At 39.4% G+C, this 23,057-nt stretch overlaps 1 long non-coding RNA gene across 1 annotated transcript in view; it reads right to left on the reverse strand.

Moving 5' to 3' along the window:
* LOC103595940 overlaps positions 1-23,057 on the reverse strand; it is a 58,210-nt gene that overhangs the window by 11,156 nt on the left and 23,997 nt on the right. Inside the window, exon 4 of the long non-coding RNA XR_551003.1 lies at positions 10,120-10,190. This is a non-coding gene — a long non-coding RNA (uncharacterized LOC103595940). The remainder of the gene's footprint in view (positions 1-10,119; positions 10,191-23,057) is intronic.

Consider the following 23,057-nt stretch of genomic DNA (forward strand, 5'->3'; position numbering starts at 1 on the left):
ATCTGAACCCTCGGCGGGAGCACCTGCCACGCTTCCCAAGCGGCGCCCTGTAGCAGTGCGCCACCGGGCCGGCCCTGGGAGTAAGATTTCTTTTGGGGATAATAAATATGTTCTAAAAATGGTGGTTATACGCATAAGTCTGAATATACTAAAAGTTATTGAATTGTATGGTATATAAATAATATCTCAATAAAGTGGTTTAGAAATATCCCACACCTTGAGGGATTACTTACTCAAACACAGGGTTTGAGAATCTTTGTCTCACTTAAATTAATAGGAGTCATATGCATACCTAGCTTAGTATGTGGCCTCTGGCAGTGGTATGAAGAAACATGCTAAAGGAGATCTTTGGGGCTCTACTCATGGCATTGCTAGACCCTTCTAACATCCACTCTCTGCCCTATTTTTCCATAGGAGAACCACAGTCCCCTATCCAATAGTAAAAGCACGTAAGTACCTCATGATTTGAGATGGGCATGATGGAAAGACAGTTGTCACTCACTTGGTCTGCCCTGTACCTCAAGTCCATATTTGTTTGCTTCCTAAACCTCTGACATCCTTGGTCTGAAATGAGTGCTATTTGACTTCAGCAACATACATCAGTTCCTAGCACTGAGAAAATCAGGACAGAGTGAATGGCAAGATTCAAAAGGGCCATGAAAAATCAGGGAAATAAGAAAGTAGAATGAAATGCTTTCACTCTGGGTCAGACTTGTAGCTCTGACAATGGCACCAATGAGAGGAGAGAGAAAAGGGGTTTTTTTCCCTGGGGTCTTATCCTCTAGCTCCAACAGTCAGATGAACAGAGACTTGGTAGACAGAGCTGTATTTAAACCAGAAGTAGCTGAAAAAATGGGCTCAGTGCCTCAAAATGGAAATACGGACAGGCTTGGGAGAGAGCAAAGGGGGCTACTAGGAGACTTCAGTTGTGATGGATCTCCACAAAACCCACCAGCTAACTTTGTTCTGGATTTTTGCTCCTTTAAAATAGGCAAATAGGGGGCCGGCCTGGTGGCGCACTGGATAGTGCGCAGCTTGGGAAGCGCGGCAGCGCTCCCACCCGAGGGTTCGGATCCCACATACAGACCGGTTCCCGCTCACTGGCTCCCACACCTTGAGGGATTAGTTACTCAAACACAGGGTTTGAGAATCTTTGTCTCACTTAAATTAATAGGAGTCATATGCATACCTAGCTTAGTATGTGGCCTCTGGCAGTGGTATGAAGAAACATGCTAAAGGAGATCTTTGGGGCTCTACTCATGGCATTGCTAGACCCTTCTAACATCCACTCTCTGCCCTATTTTTCCATAGGAGAACCACAGTCCCCTATCCAATAGTAAAAGCACGTAAGTACCTCATGATTTGAGATGGGCATGATGGAAAGACAGTTGTCACTCACTTGGTCTGCCCTGTACCTCAAGTCCATATTTGTTTGCTTCCTAAACCTCTGACATCCTTGGTCTGAAATGAGTGCTATTTGACTTCAGCAACATACATCAGTTCCTAGCACTGAGAAAATCAGGACAGAGTGAATGGCAAGATTCAAAAGGGCCATGAAAAATCAGGGAAATAAGAAAGTAGAATGAAATGCTTTCACTCTGGGTCAGACTTGTAGCTCTGACAATGGCACCAATGAGAGGAGAGAGAAAAGGGGTTTTTTTCCCTGGGGTCTTATCCTCTAGCTCCAACAGTCAGATGAACAGAGACTTGGTAGACAGAGCTGTATTTAAACCAGAAGTAGCTGAAAAAATGGGCTCGGTGCCTCAAAATGGAAATAAGGATAGGCTTGGGAGAGAGCAAAGGGGGCTACTAGGAGACTTCAGTTGTGATGGATCTCCACAAAACCCACCAGCTAACTTTGTTCTGGATTTTTGCTCCTTTAAAATAGGCAAATAGGAATCAAAGTGACACGTGAACGCCAGTGTTTTAACAACCCAAGAGTTATCAGGGCCATATCAACCAGCAGCAGTCACCAAGAGGTGACAGACTTTTCAACTGAATCCCTTGGTAGACAATTCTGTGAACAGTACAAGATGGGAGATCATCATATCTTTTCCCTTCTCTGTTGTCTTCATCCTGCTTACTTTGGTTTGTCTTTGAAATATGGCTGTTGCAGTAATCTGGGAATTGAGTACTCCTCAAAGCAAAGAATGATACCATCCTGCAGAGTCTCTAGTAAAAGGAAATGGAATAGCTTCTACCTCCTAGGTTTCAACTATGTGCTGGGATAAACCATGTCAGCACTGAGGCCAATATGAATCACTGCTGCCAGATTAACCCCCAGGAACTTATTATTCAGGATTTATCTATTTATTATTATTATTTTGGGCGGTCTATGTAGGCCAGTTTCCCTTTCCTTGTTGAATGAATGGATGCTTATCTATTTTACTTTTTCCTAGGAATTTGCTGGGTGACTATAACGCCTATGTTGCACTTTTCATGATGACAACGCATGACACTTCTGGAAGTGTAAATAAAGACTCAATAGATTTTTAATGCTCTTCAGAAATAAAACTTCCCATGAGAAAAATATTTAATATGCAAGCTTTTTTTCATAGTGTTCATATCAAATGGGCAGTTACTATATTCTGGGATATAGATAAAGACAAGCTGATATTTTTCATACCTATGTATATAATGTATAAAGAATACAGTAAAAAAAGGAGAGGTTGTAGACATAAGACCAAACATTTGAATGCAGTAAACAGTTTTAACATGTATTTCACCTTCTCTTCCTCCCTTTTTCCCACCAGCTAAGAATAAGTGTGTGGAGCTACAATAGGCTAGTAGATCTATATCCCTTGTTCCCCCTTTCCTCACTCTGCAATTCCCATGTTGAGGTAAGAAAGAAAGTGATGCAATATATAATGAATGTTCTATTATAAAACTCAAATGAATTTTTTTTGACCAAGTTTTAAAACATAAAACCAAAAATGACTTTCCCAGGGTCAAACTTTCCCTTCTATTCCCCCCTGCTTTTTTTTTTTTTCTTTTTAGGATCTCTCCCTTTCAACTCACCTTGTCCATTTTGTCTATTTCTGCTCCTAATTGGCCTCAGTAGCTATAAAACACTTCAGGCCCTGCTTTCATCTTTCTTCTTGAGAATATTATTCTCTTCTAAAGCTCCTCAGCTGGTGGATGCAGAAGATAATACAAGACAGAGACATATCCAGAACAGTGCCCCAGGGCATTGTTGAAAACAGTACAGCATTTAGCTGACAATTAGTGGAGCTTGACATCTGGTGTGATCAGGGAGAGAAGCAAAAAGAGTTCTGCCAAAACAACTGTCAGTAAGTGAAATAAGCCAGACACAGAAAGAGAAATACTGATGTTCTCATTTATAACTGGATGCTAAGAAAGAAGGAAAGAAAGATAAATGAATGAACGAGAGAAGGAAAGAAAGACAGAGGAAAGAAAGACCACAATAATATGTTGAACTTTCAGAAGGAGAGAACAAAGCCAAGGATACTAGAGATAGAAGGGAAAGTGGGAGGGGAGTAATAGGTCAGGTAGAAGGCATGGGGAAAGACTAGGATTTGTAATAATGAATATGCTAAAAAAAAAAAAAAAGAAAAAGAAAACTAAATAAATAAACCACTGACATTCCAGAGTGACTACAGGCAAACCTAAGGCTGTGTCTCACTGAAGAGCAATATCAGAGGCTTTAAACTGCAGGGGGGAAATAGACCACTAAAATAATTCAACTGGCCACTAAACAAATAAGCAAACGTTGAGCTCTTTTACCTGCCTGTAATCCTGCACCAGCTGTGCCAATTGTCGTGCTAAGCCTAATGTCGGAATCCTGCTGACATTGCCAACTGTTGAGCTAAGGCTGGGTCTGGAGCTCACAAGCCCCTCAAGCCCATTCACAGACTGGGTCACAAACCTTTCACATGCCAGTCTGAGTCCCAGACCCCTCACAAGCCAGGCTGGGTCACCAGACCCCTCACACGACAGGCTGGGTCAAAAGACCCCTTACATGCAGGTCTATGAGCTAGGTAACTCGCAAACAGGGCCTCAGAAGCTGTAGGTAGGTTGGAAAGCATGGCCGGTTGGGCAGGTGCCTGAGGCAGACGCCAGCCAAGGTGATGGCGCAAGCTCACTAACTCCACCCACACACTTGCTTACAAAGAATGCTGCACCAGCCTCAACCTGCCCCGAGGTGAGGGAGCCTGACCAAACTATTCTATTGTCCCAACAGCAAATAACAAGCCAGTACTGAGAATTGCTAAAATACATTATTTAAAATGTACATTTTCCGATGGAAAAATTATAAGACATGCAAAGTAACATGAAAATATGATCCATATGCTGGGGGAAAGGCAAAAGAAACTGTGACAGTGACCAGATTTCAGATTTAACAAAGATTCCAAAGGAGCCATTATAAATATATTCAAAGACCTAAAGGGGACATGATTAAAGTAATAAAGGAAGGGATGATGAAAAGGCCACATTTTAAAAAAAGAATACAAATAAAGATAGAAATTATAAAACAGAACTAAATGGGAACCGTAGAGTTGCCAAGTGCAAAAACTGAAATGAAAATTTCACTAAAGGGGTCTAACAGGAGATTTGAATTAGCAGAAGAAAGAATTAGCAAACTTGAAGATAGATCAATAGTGAGTGGGTGTATGCAAGCTGAAGCACAGAAAAAAGAATGAAAAACTTCCGGTCAAGATGGCAGATTAGACGGTTCCCAGCGTCACTCTCTCCCACAAATCAACCAATTTACAACTATAAAAATGTAACATCAGCCAAGCTGGGGCCACTGGAGCTCAGGGGAAGAGGAGGAGAGACCTACGGAGTTCACGAAGGTGGGAGAAACCAGGAGGAGAGAAAGTAAAAACTACTCTGAGCATTTCAGGCCGCGGCTGCTTTAAGGCTCAAGCTGATGAACACATGGAGCGGGAGCTGGCAGAAGTGGCAGCTGTGCCCTTCAGATGGAGTTACTTGGAGGTGGCAGGGGAGAAGAGGGCCTGAAAGCCCCCAGGACACTAATAGGGTTCCCATGAACCCATGCAGGAGCGAGGAGCCAGAACAACTGAAAAAAGGGTGCCATTCAGAGGCCAGTGAGTCATCGCAAGGGACCAGCACAGGGCCCCTCCCATGCGAGGTGTTTGGCACACGGGTGGTGGGGGAGACAGGCCCAACGGCAGAACACTGGGACAGAGCAAGAACAGCCAACCCGTCCCCCAGTCAGTGCAGGACCAGTCAGAGGAGACTGGTTGGGAATGCAGAATTGCATGGGGTGCAGTTTGATGAAAAAACTCAGGCACAGATTAAAGATTCTACAAAACACAGATCCACTGGGTCTCTGGAGAGCCAGAAGTACCTATAAGATCAAACATTAAACCCTGAGCTGCACAAAAAGCCTTCCCTAGGGAAGTAGCAGCAAAGCAGCCATTTAACTCAACCACATAGCTCAAGTACAGATTCCCACAGGAAGTTCCCCAGTGTTAGAAGTAAGCAAAGGACAAAAAGCTAGTTCTGGACCAGGCACAGCACCATCACCTTAGGGTCTGCCCTACGAACTGGAGGCTTGGAGCTGGGGACCGGACCCCACTCCCATATCCAGGCAAATTGCACCAGCGCCACGGGACCAGCCCGGTGACCCAAGGCATGGAGAAGGGGACCAGATCCCTCTCCCACAACCAACATGCCGTGCCAGCACCTCAGGGCCGGCCTGGGAACCCAGGGCATGGAGCCAGGGACCAGACCCCCCCCACAACCAGGCACATGGCGCCAGTGCCTTGGGGCCCATCCATGGACCAGAGGCATGGAGAAGGGGACCAGACACCCCGCAACCAGGCACACCGCCAATGCCAAGGAGCATGCCAAAAACATCACCTCCATGTGGGTGGCCTGGTGACCCAAGGCATGGAGAAGGGGACCAGATCCCTCTCCCACAACCAACATGCCGTGCCAGCACCTGCCTGGGAACCCAGGGCATGGAGCCAGGGACCAGACCCCCCCCACAACCAGGCACATGGCGCCAGTGCCTTGGGGCCCATCCATGAACCAGAGGCATGGAGAAGGGGACCAGACACCCCACAACCAGGCACACCGCCAATGCCAAGGAGCATGCCAAAAACATCACCTCCATGTGGGTGGCCCCCACAGCCACCACAATAACTATGGCTGCCATGAAAATAGCTAGACACCACAACGACCATGCAGATGGTCCGCCAACCACTGGAGTGCATTCACACAAGGAGAGTCACCAGCAGAGATAAAGAAAAGAAGAGGATGTCTCTCTCCACAAAGCCCATTTCAGAGTGACAGAAGAAGCATCTGCTCTACAACAATATTGGGGTACTGATTACACTTCTCAGCTTTGGACAGATCATCTAGCCAACAAATCAACAGAGTAACCATTATTCTTTCAGAAGGAGAGAAAAAATCTAGGGTAATTAGAGGTGGGAGGGGGAGGGGGAAGAGGAGAAATTGGACAAGAAGCATAAAGAATAAGTATAATTTGTAACAATATATGTGCTAGTAATATTGATTTGATTAACATACCTCAATGTTCAACCCCCAAAATATGTATAATCGATTTTGATTCAATAAATAAAATAAATTTTAAAAAAGAAAGAAAGAAAAAAAAGAAGGAAGAAAAATGAACAGAGCCTTAGAGAAATGTGGAACACTGTTAAAGTACACCATTATATGCATAGTGGGAATAGTAGAATGAGCAGCAATAAAGGAGCAGAAAAAATATTCAAAGAAAAAGGGCTGCAATCTGCCCATACTTACTGACAAATACTAATTTATGCAGCCAGAAAGCTCAACAAATGTAAGAGGTCCACAAACATATCAGAGTAAAAATGCTGAAAGCAAAGTCAAGGAAGAAATCTTGAAAGCACCAGGAGAAAAACAACTGATCAATTACAAGGGAACCCCAATAAGATTAACATTTGACTTCTCATCAGAAACAATGGAGACTAGAAGGCAGCAGGAAGAAATATTCAGAGTGCTGAAAGAAAAAAATCTGGTAACCAAGAATCCTATATCCAGCAAGACGATCTTTCAAAAATGAGAGCTAAATACAGACATTTCAAGATAAATTGAGAAAATTTCAAGTTGAAGAATTTGGGCTGTTAAACCTGCAGAGTTTCCCATAGTCTGTGTTTTGCTGATTGATGCACTTGGTGCGGTCCAACATGTTCTTCCATTTTTTGTTTCCTGCAAGTTGGCTACTGAATCCGAAGACTGGATCAGACCCATGTTCCATCTGTTTGGAAAAACTAAACTTTTATACCATTGTGGTTAGAAAAGATACTTGAGTAGACTTCCAATCAAGATGGCAGAATAGAAGGTACCAAGTGTCACCTTCTCCCACAATCAACCATTATACAACTATTAAAAAGCAATGACTGCCAAGCTGGGGCTGCTAGAGCTCAGGGGAAAAGGAGGAGAGACCTATGGAGTTCGTGAAGGCAGGAGAAGCCAAAATGAGAGAAAGAAAGGACCACTCCAACCATTTTGAGCCCTGAGCACTTCAAGTCTGGCTCTGGTGAGTACACAGAGCAAGAACTGCCAAAAGCCACTGCTGTGCCTTTCATATGAAGTTGCTTGGAGGCTTCAGGGGAGAAGAGGGCCTTAGTGGCCCCCAGGCCAGCAAGACCACTAACAGGGTTCCCATGGACGCACACAGGAGCGAGAGGCCACAAAGAACTGAAAAAAGGAGCCACTCAGAGGCTGGTGAGTCATTGCAAGGGATCTGTGCACTGCCCACCCAATGGGAAGTGTTTGGAGTAGGGGGGGCAGATGGGCCAACTGAGGGAACACTGGGGCACAGCAAAGACAGTTCATCTGCCTTCCAATCAGCACAGACCCACTCAGTGGAGACTGGTCAAAAGTATAGATCTGCAGGGATGCAGTTTCCTGTAAAGACTCGGGCCCAGACCAGAGTTTCCATACAACTCAGGTGTACCAGACCTTATAAGACCTGGAAGTGCTTACAAGGTCAACAACTAAATCCTGAGCTGGACAAAAGCCTTCCCCAGAGAATCAGTAGCAAAGCAGCAATTTAGTGCAACCACAGGACTCAAGTGCTTGTTCCCACAGGAAGTTCCCCCACTGGAGGGAGCAAAGGACAACAAATTAGTTCCAGTGCAGAGTTTAAGTGGTGGGAATAGTGAACAACACAAAACTGAAAGAAAAAGCAAAAAACCCACAGATCAGAAACAAAGTTCAGATATTAACCAGTAAAGGTCTAAGGTCTAACACCACTAAAGAATACCTATAAAACCTAGAAGGACTGGAAGCCCCGTGGGCTTCCAAGCCAGGGACGGGAGAGGGCTGTGGGCCTCAGCAATGCCCCCGGAATTACCACAACCAGCCCAGTGACAACCACTGAGCCGTCACAGATAGCATCCGAGGCTCTGGAGCCGGGGTGGGGGTGGGGGTGAGGGCCTCATCCATGCTTCCCCAACATGTGCAACCAGCCCAGCAATGACCACCAAGCCACTGCTGGAACCCGCCTGGTCTCCCCTGCTGGAATGAGGGGGGTGCCACAGGCCTCAACCAAGCCCCCCATCTTTTTACTCCTCCCACCCTGTTTTCTTCCCCCCTCCCCTCCTCCCCTCCTCTGCAACAGCATCTTAGAATGTAAAAAAATAATAATAAATTTAAAAAATATTACTTCTTCTATGAATAAAGACATCATTGTCATAGCCCTCTGTACTAGTCTGCCCCTCCTCTGCAACAGCATCTTAGAATGTAAAAAAATAATAATAAATTAAAAAAATATTACTTCTTCTATGAATAAAGACATCATTGTCATAGCCCTCTGTACTAGTCTGCTAGGACTGCCATAACAAAATGCCACAGACTGTGTGGCTTAAACAACAGAAATATATTTTCTCACAGTCTGGAAACTAGAAACCTCAGGTCAAGGTGTTACCAGGTTTGGTTTCGCCTGAGGCCTCTGTCCTTGGCTTGCAGATGGCTGCCTTCTCATTGTGTCCTCACATGGCCTTTCCTCTCTGCAAACACTCTCCTGGTATCTCTTCCTCTTCTTAAAAGGACACCAGTCCTATTGGATTAGGGCCCCACTCTTATGACCTCATTTAAACTTAATTACTTTCTTTAAAGCCTTATCTCCAAATACAGCCACATTCAGTTTTCAGTATATGAATTTGGGGGGACACAATTCATTCCATAATACCCTCCCATGAATTATCACACTTTTGATTATTAATACTAATTCTCTGTTATCACCTGCTTTCTCTTTCCTAATCATGTTTCCCCAGTTAAACCCAAAACATTTTTTACATGTTGTTTTTTTTAAACAAAAATTCAACAAATGGATTGCTTTGTCTCTATAAAATTTTAAAAAGATGGTTCTCTAATTTCTTTCATGGCAGTGAATTTTTCAAGAGTGTAGGTCAGAGGCTTTGTAGAATGTCCCACAACCTAAATTAAGCTGACTGTTTCCTTGTGGTTTAATTTAATTTGAACCCCTAAATGCTCTGTGTTGGACCACAGGAACTTAGATTGAAGGCTTGACTGGATTCAGAGGCCTTCTCTGTACTCTGTATACATCACATATGGTAACATATAGCATCGTGCTGTCTCATTCCTAATAATGCTAACTATTACAGGACTTGATAATACAATACTCACTAGATTATCCCTTTGAAATTAGTAAATAATATGTGGGTTGATACTTTGGAATTTTTATCATATACTTAGAATCATTGCTTCAATCAATATTTTTAAGGCATTGCAAAAGAATGATTTTTTTCTATTTAAAACATTTCCATACTTATTAATTCAGATTTTTATGCAAGAGGAATTTCCCCTCATAAATTTGGAACAGTTAGTTTTCCCTTCGAATGTAGGGGAAATGCACAATTCTTTTCCTTTTAATTACCAGTTACAACATTCACTTCCAGAGTAAAAATTATCTTTTTGTTTGAGAATCATTAACATAATTATTATCCATACAGTGTGTTATAGTAAATAAACATATTCATGATGCTTTTTGATATTCAAGTTTTATGAAAATTACAAAAAGGAGAAATTTTAAACTAGTTCTTGTATCATCTTAATACGACTCAATCCATCTATGGGCAAATATTGATTACCTGTCACAACCAGATATCTCAGACTCACCTTACATACTTCTGTGCCCCATCTTGAGATTGACATACCCCTTGGAACTCAGGACAGGTTAGTTAGACAACCTAACCCAAGAAATAGAAGACATAGGAAAATCAATAAGGAATATAAGTATGTATATCAGATGTTTCATGAAAGTAACAGAGATTGTGTATACTTTCAAATTCCAAAAGGAACAGTCAAAAAAATAACCATATGTTCATATTAAAAATTTCAGTTAAATCTATAAAGTAGAAATAATGCAAAGCATATTTTCTAATTACATACATTGCACAGTAAAAAAATTTTTAATTCAAAATATATCTGTATTTGGGTTCTCCAAAGAGAAAGAATCAATAGGATATGTTATAAGTATATGAGAGGGATTTATCAGGGGAATTAGCTCACACATTGTCAAGAAAAGTCCTGTGATAGGCTGTCTGTAAACTGGATGCTGGTAGTGTGCCTCAGTCCAAGTGTGAAGGCCTCAAACCAGGGAAGCTGGTAGTGTCCTTGGTGTAAGTCCTGGAACACAAAAGCTGAAGAGTCTTGAACTCTGATGTCCACAGACAGGAAAGAAGAGTGTATCCCAGCTCCAGTGGATAGAGAGATTCACCTTTTCCCTCTGTCTTTTGTTCTCTCCAGACTCCCAGTGGATTGGATGGTTCCCACCCACATTACAGGTGGGTCTTTCCCACCCAGTCCACTCAAACTCTCATACTAATCTCTGCTGGAAACATCCTCATGGACACACCTAAAAAGCTTTTACCAGGTTTCTCAGCATTCCTTCATCTAACCAAGTTGACACCTAGAATTAACCTTCATGGTATCCATTACCTAAATGCAAAACTGTAAACTAAAAAACTTCAAGAAGAAAACTTAAGGGAAAATTTTGTGACTTTGTGTTAGACAAAAATTCCTTAGATATGACATGGAGGGCCGGCCCGTGGCTCACTCGGGAGAGTGCGGTGCACGGTGCTGGTAACACTAAGGCCGAGGGTTCAGATCCTATATAGGGACGGCTGGTTTGCTCACTGGCTGAGCGTGGTGCTGACAACACCAAGCCAAGGGTTAAGATCCCCTTACCGGTTATCTTTAAAAAAAAAAAAAAAAAAGATATGACATGGAAAGCATGACTCGTAAAAGAACAAATCAATAAGTTGAACTTCATTAAAATTAAAACCTTCTGCTATTGAAGACACTTAAAAGAATCAAAAGACAAGCCATAGACTGGGAGAAAATATTCACAAGTCATATCTCTTATAAAAGGTTTGTATCCAGATATATAAAGAACTCTCAAAATTCAGTAATAAGAAAACAATCCAATACAAAAATGGTCAAATTATTTGAACAGATACTTTGCCAAATAAAATATATGGAAGGCTAGTAATCATATGAAAAGATGCTCAACATTATTAGTTATTAGGGAAATGCAAATTAAAGCCACAATAAGCTACCACAACTGAACACCTATTAGAATGTCTAAAATTTTAAAGGTTGGCCATACCAAGTGTTTGAGAGCATGAGAAACTGAACATTACCACTGCTCGTGGGAATGCAAAATGGTACAGCTACTTTGTAAAACAGCTCAGCACTTTCTTAAAAAGTTAAGCATACATCTTCCGTAAGATCCAGCCATTCCACTCCTAAACATATACTCAAGAGAATTGAAAGCATGGGTCTAAACAAAGACTTGTAAACAATTGTTCATAGCAGCTTTATTTGTAATAGCCCAAAACTGGATACAACCCAAACGTCAATCAACTGGTTAACAAATTGTATATAACTCAACAGTAAAAAGGAATGAACTACTGCTACACTAAACAACATGGATAAATTTCAAGATAATTATATTGAACAAAAGAAGCTTCTTTTATTTATTTGTTACATAAAAATACATACAGCATTATTCCACTCATATAAAATTCTATAAGACATAAATGATAATGACAGAAAATTAATTAGTTTTTCCCAGGGGAAAAGGGAACAGAGAGGAGTAAGAGAAAAAGATTATAAATGGCATAGGAAACTCGATGCATAGGTTCACCATCTTGATTGTGGCAATGGTTTCACAGGCATATGGAATTTAACAGTTTAATTATGTCTAATTTATTGTATGCCAATTTTACCTCAATAAAACCTTTAAAAAATTCTATTAAACAATTATCGTGTTGAAATAGAAATATTGAACTTACAGATTTTCTAATTATTTGTTAACTATTCCTACAATAATGCTGCATTAAAAACACCATAAATCTCAGGTATATTGCTCCCTCTGCAGGTTAGCTATTATTCAGCTGGTCTATGCTAGGGTTTCAGGCTCCAGGCTGCAATTTTAGTTTAGGTATGTTCCATGTATCTTATCCTCTTCTGACTGCTTATCCCCTTACAAAATCTGATTTCCCAAGGCATGTTTTTTTCATAGAGATTGGTGTGAGCACCAGACGTAAGACATACCACGCAAGAACACTTAAGGCAAATGTTTATATACATCCACTAATATTCCAGAAGCCAAAGCAAGTCAAATGTTCAATCCCAGCAACAATGTAATGGGGAACTATGCCATTGTTGAAAGAACTGTAAAGTCATATAACCATTCCCTCATGGCACTGCTTTCACAGCATCCCATAAATTTTGTGTTTTCTATTTTATTTGTCTCAATATATTTCCAAATTTCTTTTGAGTCATTCATTGACCAACAGTATCTTTAAGAGTTTATAGTTTAACTTCCACATTTAAAAAAGTTCTCCAGTTTTCCTTCTGCTGTTGATACCTAGTTGCATTCCATTGTGATTGCAAAAGATACTTGGTATGATTTTAATCCTTTAAATTTATTAAGACCTATTTTGTGGCCAAAGATATGATCTATCCTGGAGAATTTTCCATGTGCACTTGAGAAAAATGTATTCTCTTCTGTGGTTGTGTGGCATGTTCTTTTTATGTGTTATGCGTAATTACTCGAGAGAGTTGTTCAGGTACTCTATTTCCATATTTATCTTCTGTCAGGTTGTTCTATCAATTATTTAAAGTGGGTGTTGAAGTCTCTTGCTATTATTGTAGAATTGTCTATTTCTCTCTTCAATTCAGTCAATGTTTGACTTGATGTTTGGTGTATATATTTTCACAATTGTTATATCTTCTTGGTGAATTGACCCTTTTATTATATAACATCCTTTGTTGTAACAGCTTTTGATTAAAGTCGATTTTGTCTAATATTAATAGAAACCTCTTCTCTATATCTTTTGATTGCAGAGTTTAATTCAGTTAGATTTTTTAAAAATTATGATACAGAAGGACTTACCTTGCCATTTTGTTGATTTCTCTCTTATAGCTTATTTTGTCCCTCCTTTCCTTGAGTTTTTGGATTTGTAGATCCATATCTTCCTTCACATTTGGAAAGTTTTCTGCCATTATTTCTTCAATCTTTCTCTTTCCCTTCTCTCTCTCTTCTCTTCCTGGAACTCCCTTAATGCATACCTTAGTTCTCTTGATGATGTCCCATAAGTCTCCTAGACTCTGTTCACATATCTTCATTGTTCTTTTTGCTCCTCAGACTTGATCATTTCAAACAGTCATCAGGTTCCCTAGTTTTTATCTTCTGTCTGAGTCTGCTGTTGAACCCCTCTACTGAATTTTTCAGTTCAGTTATTACATTTTTAAGCTCCAGAATTTTGGGGGTTTTATATATGTACATATAATTTCTGTATTTCTGTTGACAATCACATTTTGTTAATATATCATTTTCCTGAATCCTTTAGTTCTTTGTCTATTTTTCCTTTCGCTCTTTGAGCATATTTAAGATGGTTGTTTTAAAGTCTTTGTCTAGCAATTCCAATGTCTAAGTTTCTTCTGGGATGATTTGTGAAGATTTATTTAGTTTCTTTGTGTGTGACATGTTTTCCTGTTTCTTTTTATGCCTGTGATCTTTCTTGAAAACTTTTCAGACTGGCAGAGAAGAAGTTTGCTAATTAGAAGAGTGTGTTATGAACTTTAGGGTCAGCCTGGGGTTAAGGTTAAAGGTCTTCTCAGTCTTTTCATGTATGCATACTGCCTGGGCCTGTTTGTATGTATGCTTTAAAAAGTTCTCCCCATATACGTGGCTGATATTAAATTTCTCAATCTCCTAAAGAATTTCATTCCAGTATCTTCTCAGGATCTTCGTATGCATACTGCCTGGGCCTGTTTGTATGTATGCTTTAAAAAGTTCTCCCCATATACATGGCTGATATTAAATTTCTCAATCTCCTAAAGAATTTCATTCCAGTATCTTCTCAGGATCTTAGACATTCTATTGTATTCCTTTTCATGTAATCTCTTGCCCCAGGTATCCATGGATCTGCAGTCCTTCTGCCACATTCCCATGCTATTGCATGTGTCACTACCTTCTACAGCATTTACCAGCCTGACATCCAAGCTATGCTGCTGATAGCTCCAAGTTAGGTAAAACAGAAATCAGTCCCTCAAACAGCCCACAAACATTTAGAATATTGAAAATAAGTTCTGTTCCTCTCCTTCCAGACTAAGGGAGGGAAGTATCATCGGGCTGCTTCCTCTCAGTCAAGCCATGTGCAAAGGTGGGTCAAGGCAAGTAAAAATGCCACAAAAGTTCCTATCATTTGAATGTGGCTTTTTCCATATTGAACATTGGCTTGGTTGCTATAGATCTCTGACTGATTACAAAGATTCTATAAATTCATTTTAGCCAATATCTAATTTTTTGTTGTTGGTTTGTTTTATTTTTCTGTGGGGTAAGATGCCTGGAGCATTCTAGTCCACCATCTTTCACTAATGGGGTAAACTCTATTTATATCTTCTCTTTCTGGAACTCCCATAATGTGTATAATGGTCCCCTTGATATTCAAAATCATATGTCATTAGAGAATTGAAAATTAAAACAATTATATTACTACACATCTATTAGAATGGTTAAAATCCAAAACAATGACACCACATGTGGGCAAGAATGTGGAGCAACAGGAACTCTCATTCATTGCTAGTGGGTATGAAAAATGGTACAGGTACCTTGGAAGACAAACTTAAATATGCCCTTACCATACAACCCATCAATCGTGCTCCTTAGTATTTACCCAAATAAATTGAAAACACATCCACAAAAAATCTGCACCCAGATATTTATAGCAGCTTTACTCATAATTGCCAAAATTTTCAGGCAACCAAGATGTCCTTCAGTAGGTAAATGAATATGTAAACTGGGGTACATCTAGACAATGCAATTGTATTCAGTGCTAAGACAAAACAAAACAAAAACACTATCGACCCATGAAAAGATATGGAGGAAACTTAACTGTATATTACTAAGTAAAAGAAGCCAATCTGAAAAGGCTACATATTGTGTGATTCCAACTACAGGCATTCCTCATTTCATTGCGCTTTGCTTTACTGTGTTTTACAGATATGGTATCTTTTACAAATTGAATGTCTGTGGCATCTCTGTGTTCAACAAGTCTTATCAGTACCATTCTTCCAATAGCATGTGCTTACTTTGTGTCTCACTGTCATGTTTTGGAAATGTCAAAATATTTCAAATTTTTTCATTATTATTATATCTGTTATGGTGATCTATTATCAGTGCTTTTTGATGTTACTAGTGTAATTGTTTGGGGGCACCACGAACTATGCCCATATAAGATGGCAAACTTAATTGATAATGTTGTGTGAGTTCTAACTGTTCCATAGACTGGCTATTCTCCCATCTCCCTCCCTCTTCTTGGGCCTTCCTATTCCCTGACACACAACAATATCGAAATCAGGCCAATTAATAACCCTACAATGGCTTTTAAGTGTTTGAGTAAAAGGATGAGTTGGCACATCTCTCACTTTAAATCAAAAGCTAGATATGATTAAGCTTAGTGTGGAAGACATGACAAAAGCTGAGACAGGCTGAAAGCTAAGCCTCTTGTGCCAAGTTGTTAATGCAAAGGAAAAGTTCTTGAAGGGTACTAAAAGTGCTACTACAGTGAACACATGAATGATAAGAAAGTGAAACAGACTTATCGCTGATATGGCTGATAAGAAAGTTTCAGTTGTTTGGATATAAGATCAAACCAGCCACAACATTCCCTTAAGCCAAAGCCTAATCCAGAGCAAGGCTCCAGCTCTCTTTAATTCTATGAAAGCATAGCGAGGTAAGGAAGCTGCAGAAGAAAAGTTGGAAGCTAGCAGAGGTTGGTTCATGAGGTTTAAGGAAAGAAATTGTCTCCATAACATAAAAGTGCAAGGTGAAGCAACAAGTTTTGATATAAAAGATACAGCAAGTCATCCAGAAGATCTAGCTAACGTAATTGATGAAGGTGGCTACACTAAATAACAGATTTTCAGTGTAGACAAAATAGCCTTACATTGGAAGAAGATGCCATCTAGGACTTTCATAACTAGAGAGGAAAAGTCAGTGCCTGTCTTCAAAGCTTCAAAGAACAGGCTGAATCATTTGTTAGGGACCAATGCAGCTGGTGAGTTTAATTTGAAGCCAGTGCTCATTTACCATTCCCAAATCCTAGGGTCCTTAAGAATTATACTAAATCTACCCTGTCTGTCCTCTATAAATGGAACAACAAAGCCTGGATGACAGCACATCTGTTTATTGCATGGCTTACTGGATATCATAAGACCACTATTGAAACCTACTGTTAAAAAGAAACAGATTCCTTTCAAAATATTACTGCTCATTGACAATGGCCTTGTCACCCAAGAGCTCTGATGGAGATGTTCAAGAAGACTAATGTTTTTGTACCTGCTAACACATCCATTCTTCAGCCCATGTATCAAGGAGTAATTTCAACTTTCAAGTCCTATTATTTAAGAAATATATTGTGTACGGCTACAGTTGCCATAGATAGCGATTCCTCTGATGGATCTGGACAAAGGAAACTGAAAACTTTCTGGAAAGGATTCACCATTCTCAATGCCATTAAGAACATTCATGATTCACAGGAAATGGCCAAAATATCAACAGTAACAGGAATCTGGAAGAAGTTGATTCCAACCTTCATTGATGAGGGTTCAAGACTTCAGTGGAGAAAGTAACTACAGATGTGGTAGAAATAACAAGAGAACTAGAATTAAAAGTGGTGCCTAAAAATGTGGCCAAATTGCTGCAATCTCATGATAAAACTTTAACAGATGAGAAGTTGTTTCTTATCAATGAGAAAAGAAAGTGGTTTCTTGAGATGAAATCTACTCCTGGTGAAGATGCTGTGAACACTGTTGAAATGACAACAAAAGATTTAGAATATTACATAAACTGACTTGATAAAGTAGTGGCAGAATTTGGGGGATGGAGGAATGAATAGGCAGAGGATATTTAAGGCAGTGAAACTGTTCTGTATGATACTATAGAATGTTCTGTATGATACTACAATTATAGTGGATTGAATTATGTGCCCTCAAAACTCCCTGAAGCTTGAATTGTGTTCCTCAAGTTTTATGTATTAGAAACTTAGCCCCCACAATGACTGTTAAGAGGGTGGGAAATCCTATTATGCTAATTGAAAGGTGGAGCCTTAAACAGGTGATTGGATTATAGGACCGTGCAGTAGTGAATGGATCAAAAATGGTGGTCAGGGGCGTGGTTCTGAAGGCTTTAAAAAAAGAGGAGAGTCTGTCTTTCTCTCTCTGTGCCTGCTCTGTCTGCTCTCTCTGCTTCCACCATCTTGCAATGTGAGGCCCCTGGGTCACTGTCACCATCACCAGATGGACTTTGGATTTCCCAGCCTCAGAAACTGTAAGCAATAAATTTAATTTTCTTTATAAATCATCCAGTTTGAAGTATTCTGTTATAGCAACACAAAATGGACTAATACAACAGTGTTAGATCCATATCATTATGCATTCATCAAAACCTACAGAACATACAAACCAAGAGTGAACCCTAATGTAAACCATGGACTTTGGGTAATAATAATGTGTCAACTTAAGTTCATCCATTGTAACAAAGTTACCACTCTCCTGCAAGATGTTGATAGGTGAAGAGGCTGTGTGTGTATGGGACCATGGGTACATGGGAACTCTCCACACTTCCCACTCAATTTTGCTGTGAATCTAAAACTGCTCTAAATAATAAGTTCATCCATGTTAAACAAACTAAGAAAAAAACAAAAGAATTCATATGAGTCCAATTGTTGGGTCATAGGTAGACAAATATTTAACTTCATAAAAAAAACTGTCAAGCTATTTTCTGAAGTGGTCATACAATTTTAAATTTCCATACAAGTTATAGCTGCTCTACATACTTATTACAATTTCACACTTTGAGGGGTTTTTTTTTTTCCTTCTATTTTTACCATTCTGGCATGTGTTTAGTGATATTCACTGTGGCTTTAATTTGGATTTTCCTGATGACTAATGTTCTGATATGTCTCCAGATACAAAAAGCATGAACCAGGGGGTTCAATTCTTGTACTGGCCAACTGCCACACACACAAACACACACACACACACACACACACACACAATCAGTTTCTTTAAAAATCAGAAAGGAATAAATTTTTTTTTTTTTCCTTCTATTTTTACCATTCTGGCATGTGTTTAGTGATATTCAGTGTGGCTTTAATTTGGATTTTCCTGATGACTAATGATTCTGATATGTCTCCAGATACAAAAAGCATGAACCAGGGGGTTCAATTCCTGTACTGGCCAACTGCCACACACACACACACACACACACACACACACAATCAGTTTCTTTAAAAATCAGAAAGGAATAAATGATTAAAATATACTTTATCAAAACTTAACATTTCTGCTCTTAAAAAGACAGTGAAGAAAAGGCATGCCACAGAATGGAATACTTATAAAACATATATCCAAAAAATGACTTGTGTCCAGAATATATGAAGAACATTTACAGCTCAATAATAAATTCACAAAAATCAAATAAAAAAGGGAAAAAGGTTTGAAATAACTATTCATAAAGGTGTATGCATATACACATATATATGGCACATAAAAACTTAAAAAGATGCTCAGCATTATTATTCACCAGGAAAATGCAAATTAACATATAATACTACTTCACATATACTAGCTAAAAATGAAAAAAGACTTAAAAATACCATGTTTTTACAAAGATATGGAAGAACCAGAGCTCTCCTACACTGATGGTAAGAATATAAAATGGTATAACAGCTTTGGAAAACAGTTTGGTAATTTCTTATAAAATTACACATGCACTTACCATATGACCTTGCATTTCCACTCCTGGGTATTTACCCAAGAGAAATAAGAACATATGTCAACAAAAAGACTTGTACATGAATGTTCATAACAGCATTATTCATAATAGGCAAAAACTGGAAAAAATCCAAATGTCTGTGAAATGATAAGTGGATAAATACATGGTGGGATATCCACTAAACATACTATGAAACAATGAAAATAAATGAACCACTTATACATGCAACAACATATTTGAATCTCAAAAACATAATGCTGACTGAAAGAAGCCAGTTACATTATATACACATTATACAATATAATTATACTACACACACTATATATATTACACCGCATACATACACCATATAATTCCATTTATATACAATGCTGGGGGAAAAAAGCTAGTCTATATTTTTTGAAAACAGATGAGTGGTTTCCTGAGGCTGGAGGGTGGAGGGAGACTAAATCCAAATAGGCATGAAGAAACTTTGGGGGGTAAAGGAAGTGGTCTGTATGTTGTTTGGAGTGTTGGATACAAGGGATATGAGGTTCCTTAGTGAATGGTCAGCAAATCTAGTGTGACAGTGTTAAGAAATTACACAGGCCAGAAAATCCACATTTATGTAGAAAGTTCATAATCATTCTACGATTATATTTTCAGCCTCAACCTTTGTGAATATTTAAAAATATATTTTTGCCCTTACTTGTTCTTCTATTTCAAAGCTAGAAAGCAAACACAATAAATTCATAAACACCAGGTTTAACCTGCAATACTAATAAATGTGGGTAAATCCATCTCTTTGGGTTCTCCAAATCTGCTAATGTTGTTGGTCCTTCAGGAAGTGAGCTTCTTTACTACCTATAAGGCTGTCACCCACATACCATAGAAAAGGTACCAAACCAGTTTCCTAGTAGGTTCTTGTGGGCATAGTTCTATACATGAAGACCTGTCATATTTGAAGAATTTATTCTTCAAGAGATTCTTCAAGCGTGACCTTGATTGCATAATCAATTTGTCCATTTATATTCTGACTAAAGGAAGGACAGATTCTTGTAGAACCTATGCAAAACTACATTGCCATTAACATAAAAGAGATTTAATAAAAGTATATATTCCTGAGTTGAGGGGTCAGTGACAACAAACTACTATTTAAAGAACATATTATTTCAGTCTGAAAAAAAGTATATTTTACTAAATTGCTAATGACAGATAGATCAAGGTTTAGAAAAGACTTCCTCATATGCCCATCAGAAAATTGGGGCCGGCCCGGTGGCGCACTGGATAGTGCGCCGCTTGGGAAGTGCGGCGGCGCTCCCGCCCGAGGGTTCGGATCCCACATACAGACCGGTTCCTGCTCACTGGCTGAGCGAGGCACGGGAGCAACACCGAGGTTTGCAATCCCGTTGCCGGTCCCCGGTCCGGTACGGGGGCAACACTGAGGGTTGCGATCCGTTGCCGGACACGGAAAAAAGACAAAAGACAAAAAAAAAGAAAATGGAACAGTATAAGCAATACCAAATGTCATAGTTTAAAATAAATAACCACAATTGGATTTCCTTATCACTTCTTCAGTCTTATGTAATTATTCTTGATTTTGAATCAACAGTCCATTTTCATTCACTTGTGGATTAAAAAGGCTTAGAAATTCTGACTCTGTCCCCTAGTAACTGTTATGTAAGCAATGTCATATTGGAAGCCTATTTTTGTTAGTCTTGGCAGAGGTTTGTAAATTTTATTAATCTTTTCAAAGAAACAAGTTTTGGTATTCTTCATTTTCTTCATTGTTTTTCTGCTTTTAAAAAGTGAAGTATTAGCTATATTATATCAGATAAAAGACATGTCAAGCCAAGGAAAGTGGGGGAAAAAAGGTCATTACATTATTAATGATAAAGGGATCAATTCAAAAAGAGGCTATAACAATGACAAATATATATGCACCCAACTCCAGAGCACTCAGTTATACAAAGCAATTATTATTGGGCCTAACGGGAGAGGTAGACTCGTATACAATAATAGTTGGGAACTTACACAAACATGAATTCTCTAAAGATCTTCCTATACTACCTACATTCATGTAATTTCTCAACAGTAAATTCTTTAACAATCTTCAAAGTTTTTACCAAACCTAAAATTCCTACATATTAATTACATTAATAGTTTTTCTAACCAGCTAGAGATACACTCCTGAAGTTTTAAAATGCAGTCATCTTGCTAATAAATGCTCTGTGGAAATCAAATGCCTGACCCTTCGAGGGCAATGGTCTTTCAGCCTGATGTGCAAATATTTTTAATCTATTTTTAAAAACTGAGATATAATTCATATACCATAAAATTCACCATTTCAAAGTATACAATTCAGTAGTTTTTAGTATATCCACAAAGCTGTGTGACCATCATCACTATCTAATACAAGAACATTTTTATTACCCCAGTAAGAAACACTATAACCACCAACATTCACTCTCCAATCCGCCCCCTCCCCAGCCCCTGGCAATCACTAATCTACTTTCTGTCTCTGGGTTTGCCCATTCTGAACATTTTTTTCTTTTTTTTTAAAGATGACCGGCAAGGGGATCTTAACCCTTGACTTGGTGTTGTCAGCACCACGCTCACCCAGTGAGCAAACCGGCCATCCCTATATGGGATCCGAACCCGGGGCCTTGGTGTTATCAGCACCGCACTCTCCCGAGTGAGCCACGGGCCGGCCCTGAACATTTCTTATAATGGAACCATATAACATGTGGCCTTTTGTGTCCAGCTTCTTTCACTTAGGATAATATTTTCAAGGTTCATCCACGTTATACTATTCCACTGTGTGGAACATTTCTTATAATGGAACCATATAACATGTGGCCTTTTGTGTCTAGCTTCTTTCACTTAGGATAATATTTTCAAGGTTCATCCACGTTATACTATTCCACTGTGTGGACATACTACAACTTATTTATACATTCACCAGCTGATGGGCATTTGGGTTGATGTGCACATTTTTAAATGGGTCAGTTTGGACTCTAAAACTGACAAGCAATCTAGGCTTTGCCACTGCCAAGAAAAACCACCGGCTTTTGGGTAATCTTGAAATCACATATCCTAATTGCTTGGCCTAACTCTAAGCTGAAATGTGACACTGAATTGTTTCAGCTTCAGCACATGAGCTTGTGCCAAAAAATCATTCTGTTCAATAAATGGGACTCAGACTCTCAAACTACTGAAAATTAGAACATCCCTCTGTGGGGCCATACACAATGAAAACATCATGGATTCTGGCTGGACTTGCTGGATCACTTGCGGTACCCACAGGAAAGGTCTTATTCTCTGATGGGACCATCTGAAATTGAGGTGCTGATCAGCTCTATATTTCTGATACAGAGACTATTTCATTCCTGACTTGTGATTGCTGCTGAAAGCTTCAAGTTAGGGGAGGCCATGTTATAGGGAATGTCACCCACTCCTGACAGATAGGATCCTCAGCCCCTCTTGGGGATGCCCCACTGCTGTTGACTTGTTACATTCAGGTTTCTAGATTAGTTGAAGCTTGTAACAATGGACTGGCAATAGTCTGACTCTACTTATCTCACCTTTTTCCTGGTACACACACCTTAATAAGGCAGTTTGATTATTAAATACAGCTGTCCCCAAAAAGAAATTGCTCTTTTCTAGGCTACTTATTGGATAAACGGTCCAGATGAAATTGGTGAAGACTTATATAGACCCACTTGAAAAAAACCAAAAACTTCAGGATTTTGTCCAGACCAATTCCTGGACATGACATACTTTT

This window comes from Galeopterus variegatus, unplaced genomic scaffold (genome assembly GCF_000696425.1).
Source record: "Galeopterus variegatus unplaced genomic scaffold, G_variegatus-3.0.2 Scaffold1894, whole genome shotgun sequence".
Taxonomy (NCBI): domain Eukaryota; kingdom Metazoa; phylum Chordata; class Mammalia; order Dermoptera; family Cynocephalidae; genus Galeopterus; species Galeopterus variegatus.